The 15036-nt window shown below is 29.9% G+C and overlaps 1 protein-coding gene across 1 annotated transcript in view; it reads left to right on the forward strand.

Moving 5' to 3' along the window:
* LOC129959165 (kelch-like protein 2) overlaps positions 1-15036 on the forward strand; it is a 69155-nt gene that overhangs the window by 25220 nt on the left and 28899 nt on the right. The gene's annotated exons all lie outside the window — the stretch shown is intronic.

Raw genomic sequence — 15036 nt, forward strand, 5'->3', positions numbered from 1 at the left:
AAGATGTGCAGAACGAGACGGCTTGGTTGCTGGAAACGTATGACTAATTATTCTGTCATTAGTAAAATGCAGCCGAAGAAACTGCTGTACACAAAGTCCAACATGCGGTGGCGCTCCATCTTGCATAATGGTAACTGAATCAAGACATTGACGCTGTTGCCAATGCAGTTGGAGCATTTCATTTGTTTTTACAAAACAACTTCACAAGCAAAGCTCGAAGGCATTGTGGTGAATAGCATATAAGCCAGTTAACAACTACGCTACACGAGCGTATGCTTTTGTATCCTGGTTATGTTAGTGGACTGTGAACCACAAGGTCCAAGGTTCTATCCTCACACATCCCATACCTCTAAATTGGTGATCCGGAAGTGATCTGAACACGCAAATTGGTGACCTCGGACAATGAACCTTCAACCTTCGTACAGCTGTTGTGGCGCCCTCTATCCACAGCAAACCAAAGTCGTCAGACTCAATTGACGCAGCAACCATTCACCCACACACACTCGATACTCAACTGGGTACAGGCCCATTAGACAACAGCTCAATACATCACCCATCAACAGTCATATCGTTCGACTCACTGCAGGGAGAGTCTGGGGTGAATAGCATATAAGCCAGTTAACAACTGCGCTACACGACCGTACGCTTTTGTACTCTGGTTATGTTACTGGATTGCGAACCACAAGGTCTTCAGTTCTATTCTCACACACCCCATACCTCTAAACCATCGCTTATTATAATAGCCTTTTCCTAGCTTTATCTAGTTTAATGCTCAGAACAGAAGCAGAAAAACAAGGATTTATGCAAATTTTTGTGCTTACAGTGCGAAATGGCAATTACAATGACAATTTTTCTTCACTTTTTTATCTTCTCTTTTTCATATCTGCAATATAAATTAGAAAGAAAAAAATTCTATGACGCATGTTTTTTTTTAATTATTATTTTTGTCTTTTCAGCATATTTTCTGTTTTACAGCGCGATCTATCGGTGTTTCTGGAATTAATTTTTTTTCCCTTTTCCTCATGTCTTGAATAATATGTTCAACAATTTTGGAGTCTTTACGCGGAGTAGTTTGCTATATAAAGAGCTGAGAATAGGGATGTTTTAATTTTGTCCTCCTTGTATAACACTAATTCTAGTAAAAATGAAATTGAAGAGAAATAAAACATAATATTTAGTAACTATTATCCTTCTTATTTGATAATCAAGTTTTAAAAATTTAAAGTTAATTAATACTATAAATATTTTAATCTGAAAAATTGATAAATATCTTGAAAAATTATTTCTTATGGATAAACTAGTTAATTCTTTATTATAGATAAAAGTTTGTATTTATGATTGATGTGCCCCATTATTTGCATTGCTTCTATTTTATTATCGCGAAACCACTTAATGACCTACATTTCTTAAATTCATACAAATAAATATAACTTTTCTGCTTCGAGTTCATTAATTTAGAAATGATACAGACTTATCTAATGCAATAATAGGTTTTCATAATTTTTTTCATAACAAAAGAATAGTAATAATTGAAATGTATGTGATGTCAGGTATTCTCATTCTTGAACAATGTTTCCCCTAATAAATAATAATTAATATTATTTCACTAACTCATAATTCATTAAATTATTTCATAAATTCATTAAAATTAGTATTTAAATAAAAATTAATATTATTTCAAGTAGAATCATAAAAAAGCTATAACGTTTACTGATATCTTGAAAAACAAGTTTAAAATTCAGTAAAATGTATTTTGCAAATATGAAAGGAAGAAGCATGGATTGGATGGCGAGAAAACAATTTTTCAATCTATTTCAACATGTCTATAACATCTGTTTGCTTAAACAAATAGTTTGTCCCCGTTTTGACATAGAGACAAAATAACGGTAATGCAGAAATAGAAACGTAAAATAAGATAGAGTTATTGCCACACGTGCAGTTTTCAATATTAAGCTTGAATAATAAAATAAGTGTGAATTTAAATTTATCTATCAACTAGTAGTTCTATTCTAAGAGATGTAATGTAAACGTTCATCTATAGCTACTTTGTAATATATCTGTTTATAATAATTATCTAGTCATGAAAAGTAATAGGAAGTTTACATGCCAGTTTTCGATACAATTATTATTTATTTCATAGTAATAAACAGAAAAAAAAAACAGAATACGGAATATTTATTTAAAATTGTCTAACTTTAAGTAAAATTATATTTCTCATTAACGTGGTCAAAATATTTGAAATAAACACAGCTTTAACATATTGTTTTAAATTATTTTTAATTATCCAATTGGATTTTCCTTTTGCGATGATAATAGATTTGAAAATTTAAAACGGATTCTCCAAATTTGTTTCCAGATTTATCTACAATATTTGGGTTTGCATACATTTGTAGATATCAACGAAATGAAGTAGGATATTTTCCTTTGAATAATCTGCCATATTTATTTCCAACCCCTATTTGTTCTTCATAATTGATACCCACTAGCGATCAGTGGCTCGCGAGGAAAGGCATAGTAAATTTATGTTAACAATCACACGGAATCCCAGCGAGTTTCTTGTCAGATTAGTAGTTTATGAAGAAAATAATTTTATTGAAAGAAATATTTTAAAGAAATTAATATTCTTAACCGTGATATAAAATTGCTTATCGGAAATTGTATAAAAATAAGGTTGCTTAATGTGAATAAATGGCTGAATAGTCAAGAAAACTGTTTCTTGATTTTGATTTTTCTTGCGTAGAATCTTCCATTTTTTGCAATCAGGAGCACAGGGAATGTGCTCACGAACAGTGCAGAAATACTTCGTTAGAGAAATGTTCCCTACATCCGACTACTTAATTTCCAAATCGTTGAATACAAATTGAAATTTCACATTCTAGCAATTTAAAAATTTGAAGATCTTGGCCGATGTAGTTTTTTTAACGTTAATAATATTCCGCCTTTGTATATTAGATAACACCGAAAGCGAAAAAACGTCTTCGTATTCTTATAAAATCTTAATTACTAACTTACTCAAATATTTATTGTATTTATTTTCCTTCTTAACTATGACACTAATTACCTTTGGCGACAATCTGGTTCATCGGGGATACTAATTGTATGTGATTTTAGATAAATCGTTTAAATATAGCATTATGTTTGCGATTATTTAAAGCTGTCTTGTTTTACTTATCTTTCTTATGTACTGTTCTTTCTGCACATGAAACTTCTTAATGGAGACTAGGCATATGATATCCTAGTGCATTTAAAAATATAAATGTACAGATCATCCAAATTTCCAAATTCCAAATTTCGCATCATTCTTACTCCATTTTTAAAAAGTCCTTCATCTTTAACTCACAACAATGGAATAAAATGCATGATTAAATATTTGATAAAACAATGAAAATGGTTTAATTTTAAAACAACAATGAAATAATTTCAAGAACTATAGAACAAATATTTTCAAAAAATCATTTTCGTCTAATAATGTTGGAATTTATCATGGGAAAATGCCAAAATATCGCTCAACCATTAATTTAATTTTTGATTAGCACACACACACACACACACACACACACACACACACATATATATATATATATATGTATAATTGTAATTTGATTTCTATTTAATTTTTCACTTAATCTTTTAAATAATTTTAAAAAAAATAATTTTGCGCAATTTTTATAATGGGTTTTTTTTAATGCATTAGAATATAAGTCATATCACTGACTTTTCGACCCGCACAAAGGCACCCGGATAATTGAATGACCGGACCGCCGTTACATCATCGCTGGTGGGAACTGTGGTTGAGTCCTATCAGCCGTGTCCTATCAGTATCGTGGCCATCACCGACCACGGTACAACCCTTCCCTAAAGAAGTAGTCCCGTCATCGATGGGAGGAGCCAGAACTCCATCTTTTCGTATATCTTCCAGGGTGGTGAGAACCAACCTCTATGCCGAAAGCTTCTCATCTTCATTTCGAGGTGCCCCCCACACGGGTGGATAGCAATAGAATATAAAAACTTTTCATTATTTCACCAAATATCGCATGATGTTTTTCTGTTGTTGAAAGCTATGAAAATAATATTTTGTTTAAAATCTTCGCAATTATCCTGAAAAATGACAACGCGAAATTACCGTATCGCGTGAGACAACTGGCAATTAGAATAAAGCATAGTTATTTTGCAAAATCACGGGACTTGAGTTTATTATGAATTTTTATACATACGTTAAATAAGGCAAGTAAAAGATGTTAAAATAATATGGTTTTATCGCCTTTTATAATCTAATGTTTGAAATAACTTTTTTTTAAGGAAATCAAGAATAACAAGTATTGTATAAGATATTTAATTGGAACTAAGCAGAGTTAATACTGGCGAAACAGCTGGGCCACTGGTAATGGCCTTGATGTATCATGAAAGGAATTACACAACACAACACAACACAGGAACCGGATAAAATTTCATTTGAAAACTTTTAAAATGTTATTTGAAACTTTAATCATTTTCGTTTTGGCTTACGAATCTTCCAGAAGCTGAGAAGATCGGGAGAAAAAGCTTCTTTTAGTTTCAATTCGATGTAACGGATATCAGGTGAAATGTTTCTATTTCATAAAAAGCCTGACATCCGCTGGAATGCTTGGCCTTAATGGATTTGCGTTTAGGAAAGAAAAGAGGAAACGTTTTTCTTTTCATTTCTTTTTTCCCCGCAATAATCCAAATGGATCAATGGACAATAAAGAACTGTGAAAGGTATTTTTCTGGGAGAAGATAATGATGTTTGAAAGTCTTGTATGTGAGGAGAATAAAATGATCCCCCAAAAATGGTTCAAAACCCTATTTGCACTTTATTTTTTAGAGCTGGGGGTGGATAAAAATTGTTTTAATAGAAGGAACTTTGAATCGAGGTTAAACATTTTCTCTGACCTTTATTTTTTTATCAGTTCGCTGACGTGATAAGGATGTACAAAGATTATTTTTTTTTAGCATATAAACTATTTCAATTCATACCTAAAGGCTAAATATAGAACAAATCAGTTCCCATCTAAAAAAATAAATTTATACTTCACTTTTGAATTTCATATAAGTATGGACCAGATTGAACTGAATCCATTCAAATAATGCAATCAAAATGGTTTCTGATGTTTAAAGGGCGTAATGTATTTATATAGAACTATATGTAAAGGAAAATCAAACAATAATAAGGTAACAATGATTCTGCTTCAGTGCATATTCATATGATGCATTCGATTCCTTTTGAATAACAGGACTTGAAACAAATATGAGTAAGGAAACAATGCATTTTTTTGCAACGACGGATAGTCAACTGACTATGAGTTCGGACAAATAGTTTATACTGTAATTTAATTTTGAATTTACTTGGAATTAAATTTTAAATTGTTGGATTTTAATATATAGAAGATAGTTGTTTTAAATATTTTTTTTTTTTTGCTTAAATGCTTATTTTTTAAAATTTTATCGAATTTAGAAGGGATTCGAATTTTAAACAAATCGCACTTTGAGAAAATTCATTGCATTTCATTTTAAAAGATTTCTACTTCTTCTCTCTTTAACTGTGTGTATTTGTGTGTGTAAGAATTTCTAATTTATCTACAGAATAAATATAATTTTCTTATCACTCCATTCGGATTTCAATATAATTTTCGCTGTTTATTTTCTCATGAAATCAGGAACGACAAATGCCTTTCTAAAATTACATAAGATCCAAATACCTGTTCGCATCCGTTCTTTCCTGATATCTGCCTTCCAATCCAATACACTATAACGTTCTTTTTTACCATTGGTTTGACAAAAGAGCCTATTAGTATACAAAATTTGATTATTTTTTTAAAATTATGAAGAATCTAAATCTTCAAAACCTTCACGGCAGTACTTCACTGGATTTAAACTCTTTAGGGCATGTTGTAAGAAGAGTAAAAATGCCGGCTTCCTGACCCAGGAATCTTCCCCGTGATCTGGGCGTCCCGAGTTCGAATCCTGTTTCGGGCAATGTTGTTCTTTACCCTGTGTTCTTTTCGTGAAGTGTATGAAAGAGCCCTCTACCCCTCTGTAAAAACGGGTTGTGCAAGCGAGTGCGTGAGTGTCATCTTCATATGTGCTAGAAGTCGTACTTCTGCCCTCGGATGCTCAGGGGCCTTTGCGCTCAGAAGGCATTGAACACTCGGCTTAAATCGCTGACAGTCGTCAGCGGGCTTGTAAAGTGCCATAAGTAAAAACAACATTTATCAACTTACCTTCAAAGTCTCCTTCACCCCAATATCTTGGAACAGGCTAGATATTTTCTTTGTAATCTGCCATGACCCTTTCCCATCGTACTTCAAGCGATTTAATATTAAAAGATCGAATCACTGTGGTTGCGGTGAAGTAGGCGAACTCTTCATTATGCCACTAGCTGTCCTCTTTGAAAACATTTCATAAATCATTTTCATCAACAGCTTTAAAAAGTATGCAGATTCGATGTGCTAGCCTTTCTCCACTATTTAAATATGTCCGGATTTAAAAAAAAATCTAATTACTTATTTTTTCCCACTTTTGCAATATTGAACATGTCTTACTTTAAGCAACGTATTTAAGAATATACTAAGCAGGAAATTATTTGCTTAATCAGAAAAAGAGAAGAGAAACATCTTGTGAAAAAGAATTTCACAAGAAAATATATGATTTATTAATTTACTTTATATAAATCTAAAATAATTATTATTTCAAAAAGTTTTAGTATTTAATATTTTTAAAGTTAAACTTCAGAGTATTATAAAACAAAGGCTTGTTATTTTACATGAAAATTAAAGTTATTTATTTATTTTAAGACTTAACTCCAAAGAAATTCACTGCGAACTTCTTTTGAATGAAATGCCTATCATTTAACAGCTTAGCTAGCAGTTAAAATTAGAAAACCGTAAATAATTAATTACCGTCAAAAAGAATTCTACATTTTTAACATTGCCAGCTGTACTTGCAAGATGTTTTTCAATCGATTACCCTGGATATTTATGGTACCTTAATTTAGCTCGACTTGACGCCATAATTCTTTTCAAGTGCAAATTTCAAATAACGCTCAATTAGTTTTTAATTACTTCCAAAATTTATTAACATGAGTAAACATGTTAAATGACACAAGATAAATGACCTAATCTATGTCAGAGTACATTATTAAATTTGTTCATCAATAGATATTACTTAAATAATCTAATAATTGCAGATTTCTCTTAAAGTGGATGTTTAAATTATTTCAGAAATTGAGTTAATGCAACTTAATTCCACAACGAGGATTTTTATTAATGGAGCATTAAATTACCTAAAATATCATATTATATTTTTCATGAGTTTATGCAAAAAAAAAAAATTATTGAATATATTTAAATTTTATCCTTTCTATTCATTGTATTTCGGTGTTTTAACTTGTATATGATACCAATTAAGTGACAAAATTACTGAATAAATGCGGGTTTAAAAGATCTTTCGGTTCAGATTTAAAAAGTTCCAATTTAATTATTTCAACAAAATTAGAATTCACAACTTCCTTTTTTTCCTTTTTCAATTTTCTTTTTTTGTGTAAAATAGAAGACCGGTGCTGAAAAAGATCAAGTGATAAATTTTAAAAATCACAGGAAACAATCTTGGCACGAAAAATATAATTTTATACAAAAACAATGAAAATCTGCAGCATTAAATTTTTAGCATCCAACAGAATACAAATTTTATCTCCATTTATTATAAGTGTTTCTGTATACTGACTCTCTAAAAGACCAACAGCTTGACCTCGAGTTATTTTTTGACATTTATCACGTATATAATGCAATGAAAATTTTAACCATAGAGCATTTCTTTTTTGAAGTTTTAAGTAGAAATATAAATAAAAAATGAAAAATTAAAGAAAATTTTGCTTTTCTGACAATAAAATACTAAAATATCTCTGAAAAAAAATTTTTTACATCATCTTAAAGTTAAATTCATTATTTAATAAATCATAAAATACACATTTAAGCTCATTTTAACATAAAAATTTGTAATATTACCTCTGAATGCTTCATTGAAATTAGGGAAAAATTGGTTTATCAGGTAATAACGTAGTATTGAATTTATCAGAATTAATAAAAAAAAACTATTTTTCATTCAAAGCTCATAAGCACAATGATATATTTTGAAGTCATAATATAGAAATTCAGGATAAATTTTATATAATTTATTCTTAAATGGAAACATGAGATTCAAAATTTTAATGCAAATAATGTTTTTTAAATATTTTTTGCAAAAATGTTTTAGATTTTTAAAATGTTATTCATTGTATTAAACGCTTTTTTCTTGTTCTAATGATATGAGTTAAAGAATTACAGATGGTACATAAAATCCATTATAATCATTCACTAATAATTATCAGAAATTTTAATCTTTGGTTCCCCTTTTTCATTAATTTTATTGCTTAGGAACATCTTATTTTTATTTTGAAAAATGTTTAACAGTAATATCTATTAAGTCTTAAATTCTTTTACAAATTTAAAGCATTATTTTTCGAATATTGTTTAATGCCAAATTCTATATCAGGTTGACGAATTTTTACAGTGCCAATAATTTTTCTTCTATTATCGAACACACCAAGTTTAGAACAAACAAGTCATTTTTTTAAAAAAATTTCAGTCATTTCCAATTTTAAATCTTGGACGGAATCAGTAATAGTAATCAATATTCAAGCAGTTAACGGTTGAATCAAATATAATAAATGAATCATTTAGATCTTTTTAAAATTTTCATTCGTTCCTATTATATTTCCATCATATATATATTTTTTAAAACTTAACCCTTAGGTTTAACTGATATTTTATAATTCCATAATAAGTGAAATGTTATAAAGAATTAGGCTTGGATCTAATTTTTTTGTTTATTTTTTGCTATAACTTTCTATTTTTAAAGAATATTCGCCATCTTAAATTTAACATTCTGAATTTCATATTCCATGAGTAGCAGAAAATTTAAAAGACAAATTTTGTGATCATGAGAATGAAAAATTTCGAATGACTTCCAGATTCAAATAATTACCTCAAATAAATAATTAATAAATAATGAATAATTCCATTTCAAACTTCCTCTTATGTTTCAGAAATCAATGTAAAGTAATAAAACTCCAAAATATTTCCTCATTTATTGATAATGTTTTCAATTTTTTATTGAAAATTTACATTTTTTTATACATGTCTTTTCCACTTGAGCATTCTAAAGAAAATTTCCTGTAGTTGTGGTCTTTTTCTTGTGTGTTCCCCAATCTAAATTCCTTACTTGCAGACAAAAGATTTAAATTTATAAAAATGAAAATAAGAAATGATGAAAAATCGCTATTCTTTGTCTTATAAAATTTTATTGGTTTTCATTTTTTTCCTTTTAGTATTTTAATTCAGTCGTATTTGAATCGAATATATTTTATAGTCATTAGATTAAGATTTATCCAATTATGATATTACTTCTTCATTTTTTTTTTGTAATAATTGATGTCAAGGAATTGTTATTGTCTATCACTCAGATTGATTTATTATTACAGACTACATAGAACAGGAAAAATAGATTTTGAAAAAGTATTGCTGTAAGTACGGTTTTATATCAAACGAAGCCGTAAAATCAATATATGTTGGAGTATTTTTGGAACTTTATTGAATATGATTGTTTTTTTCTTGAGTATAGAACCCCCGGGAGGCAAAAAGAGTTTATTTTTGCACACAAAAAAGAATTTATCTCCAGCCTATTCATTCACATCTACGTGTTCATGGTGCGCCGCAGTACCATCTATTTTCATACTTATGACATTTTAAGCAGACCACGTCAATTTTTCCTTTCGTTATATGCATAAAACTGCCTAAGAAAATTAATACAAAATATATTGTTTCATAATAGAGAATACTATTATGAAAAAATGCAATTATTTTCAGATAGTATAATTGATTTGATAAAAAAATAATTTAGCTTAGAAAAACTTCCAGTTTTTATTTCATTTTTGTCTCAATGCATGCGTCATCTACCCACATTTACTATCCAAAAGAAAAAAATGGTCTTTGTCTTACAAATTCTTGTTCCCAACAGAGTACTAACAAGATTAACTTCAAAAGAAACCAAGGACTCACATTGTGTTAGCCAAAAAAAAAGCAAAATGTGAAAATATAGGCTCCAAAAATGGCTTAGAAGTAATATAGTAAATAACAAGTGCCACTGGCGGAGTTGGCGTTTTGATAGATATCAATTTTTTGTATGAGAAAAATGAATGTGACCGATAAAGGAAAAATTCCTTTGATTTCCTCTTCTGGACCAGTCAATAACTTCATTTATCTAAGGTGGGTGAAATGGAAAATGAAGGGAAATCAATAACGTCGATGCGATAGAATGGAAGAAGAATCTTGAAGGCGAATATCTATTGGTTGGTAAAAAAAAGAAACATGAAAAAAATGGCATTTTCAATTTTTCAAAGAAGGATCAAACGCTGAGCTGACTTTATCCATTTTTTTGTGAAAGAATTCTCCACAATTCAACCAGGAAATCTATTTGAAGGACAGATTTATGAAAAATATGGTTTATGCAAGAGATGTAAAATATGCTTATTGAAAAGATGGCTCTTCTTTTGCGATTAAATATATCCGTTAAAGTTTGTGACATCGGAAGTGTAAAATTCTGTTATTTGCTACTGAATCTTCAGGAATGATCTGTCATATTTCTCCTAGCATTTTTCGAATCTAGAAATTGTATTTTTAGACTATCTGAAATGCAGATAAGATATTGAAATGTTGAAAATTTGATGTATTCATCTTTCAGCGACATAGAAAAATGTTTCCTATATCTTTTTGAGATAAACATCTAGCTTATCTCCAGTATTTCGTCTTGTATATATACACAGAGAGAGGAGGGGGGGGGGGTCTTTTTCTTCCCATGGTTTCTCAATATCATCTTCTACCTTTCAAAATTAAATTTTCTTTCAAGAAAAAAAAATATTTCGCTCTTTTCTTTAGTAAAAAAGTTTTGAAAAATAAAGCTACAGCTATGCTTTTTTTATTCTGTCATATTTATGTGGATCCATTATTTTCAACATCAGCAAAAATATGTAAATATATGTTGCATGTGAATTGAACTAAGTGAAAATATTAAAACTTTGAATAAAATAGGATGACTTTTTGAATGATCTATACTTTAGTACTTTAGATTATTTTCTGATGCAACCAATATATGGCGATTGCTGGGATTTGGACAGTTTTGAAGTAGAAATATAGTGACAACATTATCATTATAAAGCATCGTGAAGTTTGAAAGAAATCAGTAATATTTCCATATATGCATAGATATGTATTCAAAAAGAGTAAAATCAAAATACATCAAACCACTATGTTCTGAAATTTCAAAAACTTGATGTAAATTAAAATTCAAAAAGAAACAAAGAATTTATCATTTTCTTCCAAAACTATTTGGTATTAACTAGAAAAAAAATCTCTATCCTTTAATATCCAATAGAAACAAGTATAGCCTTCGTTCAAAGAGAAGTATCCGTGATTATAATTTACACTAAAATTGTTAAAACATTTTAAAGCTTCGACCTTATGAAATTTTTTAATGTGGTAATTATAGATTGTGACTGTGGAAATCGTAAACACACCAAAATATCGAGAAATAACTGCGAAACATAGAATTTACGATGAGTTTTTTTTTTAATTCGTTATGAAAGAAATGACAATATTTATTTATTTTTGAAGAATTCGATGAAAAAATACATATTTCAGCCTTTTTCAATGTTTCCGTTTCTAGCGAAGTGATTGTGTTTCTTGCCGCTTTAAAGTGGATCAACCACAAATACATGGAGCGTGAAGAATATATCGTTCCGGTTTTCGATCGGATTCGATTCCAGCTGATGAGCAAAGAAGAAATTATGGCATGCTATCATCCGCCGATTTTGCCAGGGATTGTGAAAATACCGGAAGTGAAACAATCCCTTCTTAACGCTACCTGGTAAGACTCAGCCAAATCCTCTTAAGGATCCTTTTTTAAAGGAAAACTCTTCTTAAAGCGAATGTTTTGTTTCTTTCATTGTTTATTGCATTTGCTCTCAAATCTGAACTATCTCTGTCTATACTAAGAAGAATGTGTGTGCGTGCGTGCGTGCGTGCGTGCGTGCGTGTGTGTGAGCGTATGTGTGTCTTTCTACTTGCGTTTTTGTGAGAGTATTTCTGCCCGCGTGCTTGTGTGTGTGTTTCTGCCTGCGTGTTTGTGTGTGTCATTCTGTCTGGCTGGATGCGTGTTTGTGTATGTGCCTTTCTGTCAGTCTGTCTGCGTGTTTGCGTGTGTGTCTTTCTGTCTGTCTGTCTCCGTGTTTACGTGTGTATGCCTTTCTGTCCGTCTGCGTGTTTGTGTGTGTGTGTTTTTCTGTCTGTATGTGTGTTTGTGTGTATGTATATTTTTGTCTGCCTGCCTACTTTATTTATGTGTCATTCTGTCTGTCTGTTTGCGTGTTTGTATGTGTGTATGTGTGTGTCTTTTTGTCTGTCTGTCTGCGTCTTTGTGTGTGTGTGTGTGTCTTTCTGTCTGTCTGTCTGCGTATTTGTGTATATGTATAACTGTCTATCTCCGCGCGTGTCTATGTCTCTCTTTTGGCACTCTACAAATCAGATCGTTTGATCTAGGGCTACTGAAAGGGTCCATATATAATCTTGAAGGGTGGTAATTTTTTTGAAAAATTTAATCAGAATTTTAATTGATGGAAAATAAAGGTAATTGTTGGTGCTTCTCCGTCATAATTTCAAAAAATATTATTGCAAAAAACTAGTTTTTTTTAAATGTCTTTGTAATGAAACCAACTTAATAGTCGTGCAAATTTTTGCTGAATTCTGGTAATTATTAAAAATATTTTTTCGATTTATTTCCAACAATAGATGGCGTTATTGTCCTGAAATTCAAACTAATTCATTTCATTGACTGTTTATTTGATCGCGGGATCTTCTTACGCTGTTGAAAGGTGAAGAAGATTTCAGCTTAATATCTGAATAGTTTACGAAACAAAAAAAAAATTGTGAAGTTATAATACTGAAGTATTTATAAGACAGATGAATTACACATTCACATGTTTAATACGCCATTATGTTATGGTAACATGTCCCCATTAGAAATTGTGAGTGTTACAAATTAGTGAGTGGAACAAATGTAAGATGAATAAAGAAAAACAACTTTTATTACCGAAAACTCCCTGGTGTATTGAATATGAATTTATATCTAAGAAATTTAACTGAAATTGAATATAACCAATACCCACTAGATAGTCGCCAAAGGCGACTAGTATGAATTATGCAAAGTGAAATGATCAAAATATTTTCATTATCTTTCACAGAATTTAGAAATGTTGCTTATAACGAAAGTGTGAGGAAATATAATACATTAAATGAATTAAGGATCAAGATCCTCCACAATTTTAATAGTTTAGGAGAAAGCTACAGTTGTTCACAGTTAGTACCGCCTCAAAATTTCGTGGCCTGTCTCAAACCATATATCGTGTAGTTTCAATGAAGGGACGAATGTTTACATAAAATCCGTAGGAAAATGTATCTCTAAACACTATAGCAAATATTAAACAATTAAGTTTGTTCCTCACAGATATTGCAATTCATATAGATAAAAAACCAACTTCTAAAATGATTGAAGTGTTGATTGAAATGTTCTGAGGCTATTTTATAATTTAAAAGTTTTGCCCTTGAAAGTATTTCGTAATGATAAAAATGCTAATATTATATTGAAACTTTAATAAATAGTTATTTTGTCTATTGCCTGCACACGTACACACACAAATTATCCAAAAAAAATGATTTTGTAGCTATAAAATTATAGTTAAGACATGATAGAGCTGACTTGATTCTACGAATATAATCTTAAGTTTGTAAGATGTCGCCAGCTAAAGATGCGATTCCAAAGAAGATATAGGAGACTTTAAATCGTTTCTACTGTCGAGTCTCAAATATGTACATACTATAGTGTGTTGGTATCTTCCTCGTCATTTAACTACGGTTCACTATTGCGAAGTCAATTCCCAAACAGTCCACAAAGCAAGATATTAATCTATCTAAATTTTCTCTGGGATATTAAATTACCTTTTTTTACAATCGAGTCTTGTTTTTCCGTATTTTCAACACAAATTCATTCTCTGTTTGATATTTTTCTCATTCTGAAACAATTATTTCTTAAAAACTGCAAATACTTTTTTAAAGTAATTTAAAAATTAAAAATTATGTCTGAATGCAGCATTTCAAATGCAAGATGCATTACTCATTAAAGGTTTGAGAAAAGATCTAATCTTTTTCAATATTTCTGCAGAGCTATACTGTCATTAAATTCCCTACTATTTGTTCATACTGCTCCTAAACTTTTTACTTCTTTGGACAATATAATTTAATCATGCAGGCATAAACCATTTTGAAAAAATAGAATTTACAGGCTTTTATCTCAAACAAAGCTATTCTAGTCGCCTCTTGTGACCATCCGATTTGGGGAAATTATTGGTTATATTTGATTACTGATAAATTGTTTGAATATAACTTAATGTCCATGATCCCCAAAATTCAGCTTAATTTTTAATTGATTAAAATTTCAAAAAAATTCTCTATAAAGTGCAATTTTTCACATTCCGAAATCAAATGATGTAATCTCGATGATCAAATGATGTAATTCCAATTCGACTCGCATATTCATCTTATTGTTGGTTGAGAAAACAATTTAAGATAGGTTCTCCGTAACAAAATGGCAGATAATTCTTGCATTTATTGGAAATATTAAGATCATCAGAATCGATTTTGTAATATCGAAATACCAGATCATTTCTCTTTTTAACTTGAGTTTTTTTTTTTCTATTTTTAAAGAAGGGATTTCATATTCAATTTTCCCTTACTTTTTTTATATGTTTGAATCTTAAAATTTGCATTCTCCAGAAAAATATATCTTCATCACATTTTTGTAGTTTAGTTAAATGCAATTCCAAATGAAGAAATCGCAAACACTAAGATCCGCATACTTCCTGTGGTACTTAAA

The sequence above is a fragment of the Argiope bruennichi genome, chromosome 2 (genome assembly GCF_947563725.1).
Source record: "Argiope bruennichi chromosome 2, qqArgBrue1.1, whole genome shotgun sequence".
Lineage (NCBI taxonomy): Eukaryota > Metazoa > Arthropoda > Arachnida > Araneae > Araneidae > Argiope > Argiope bruennichi.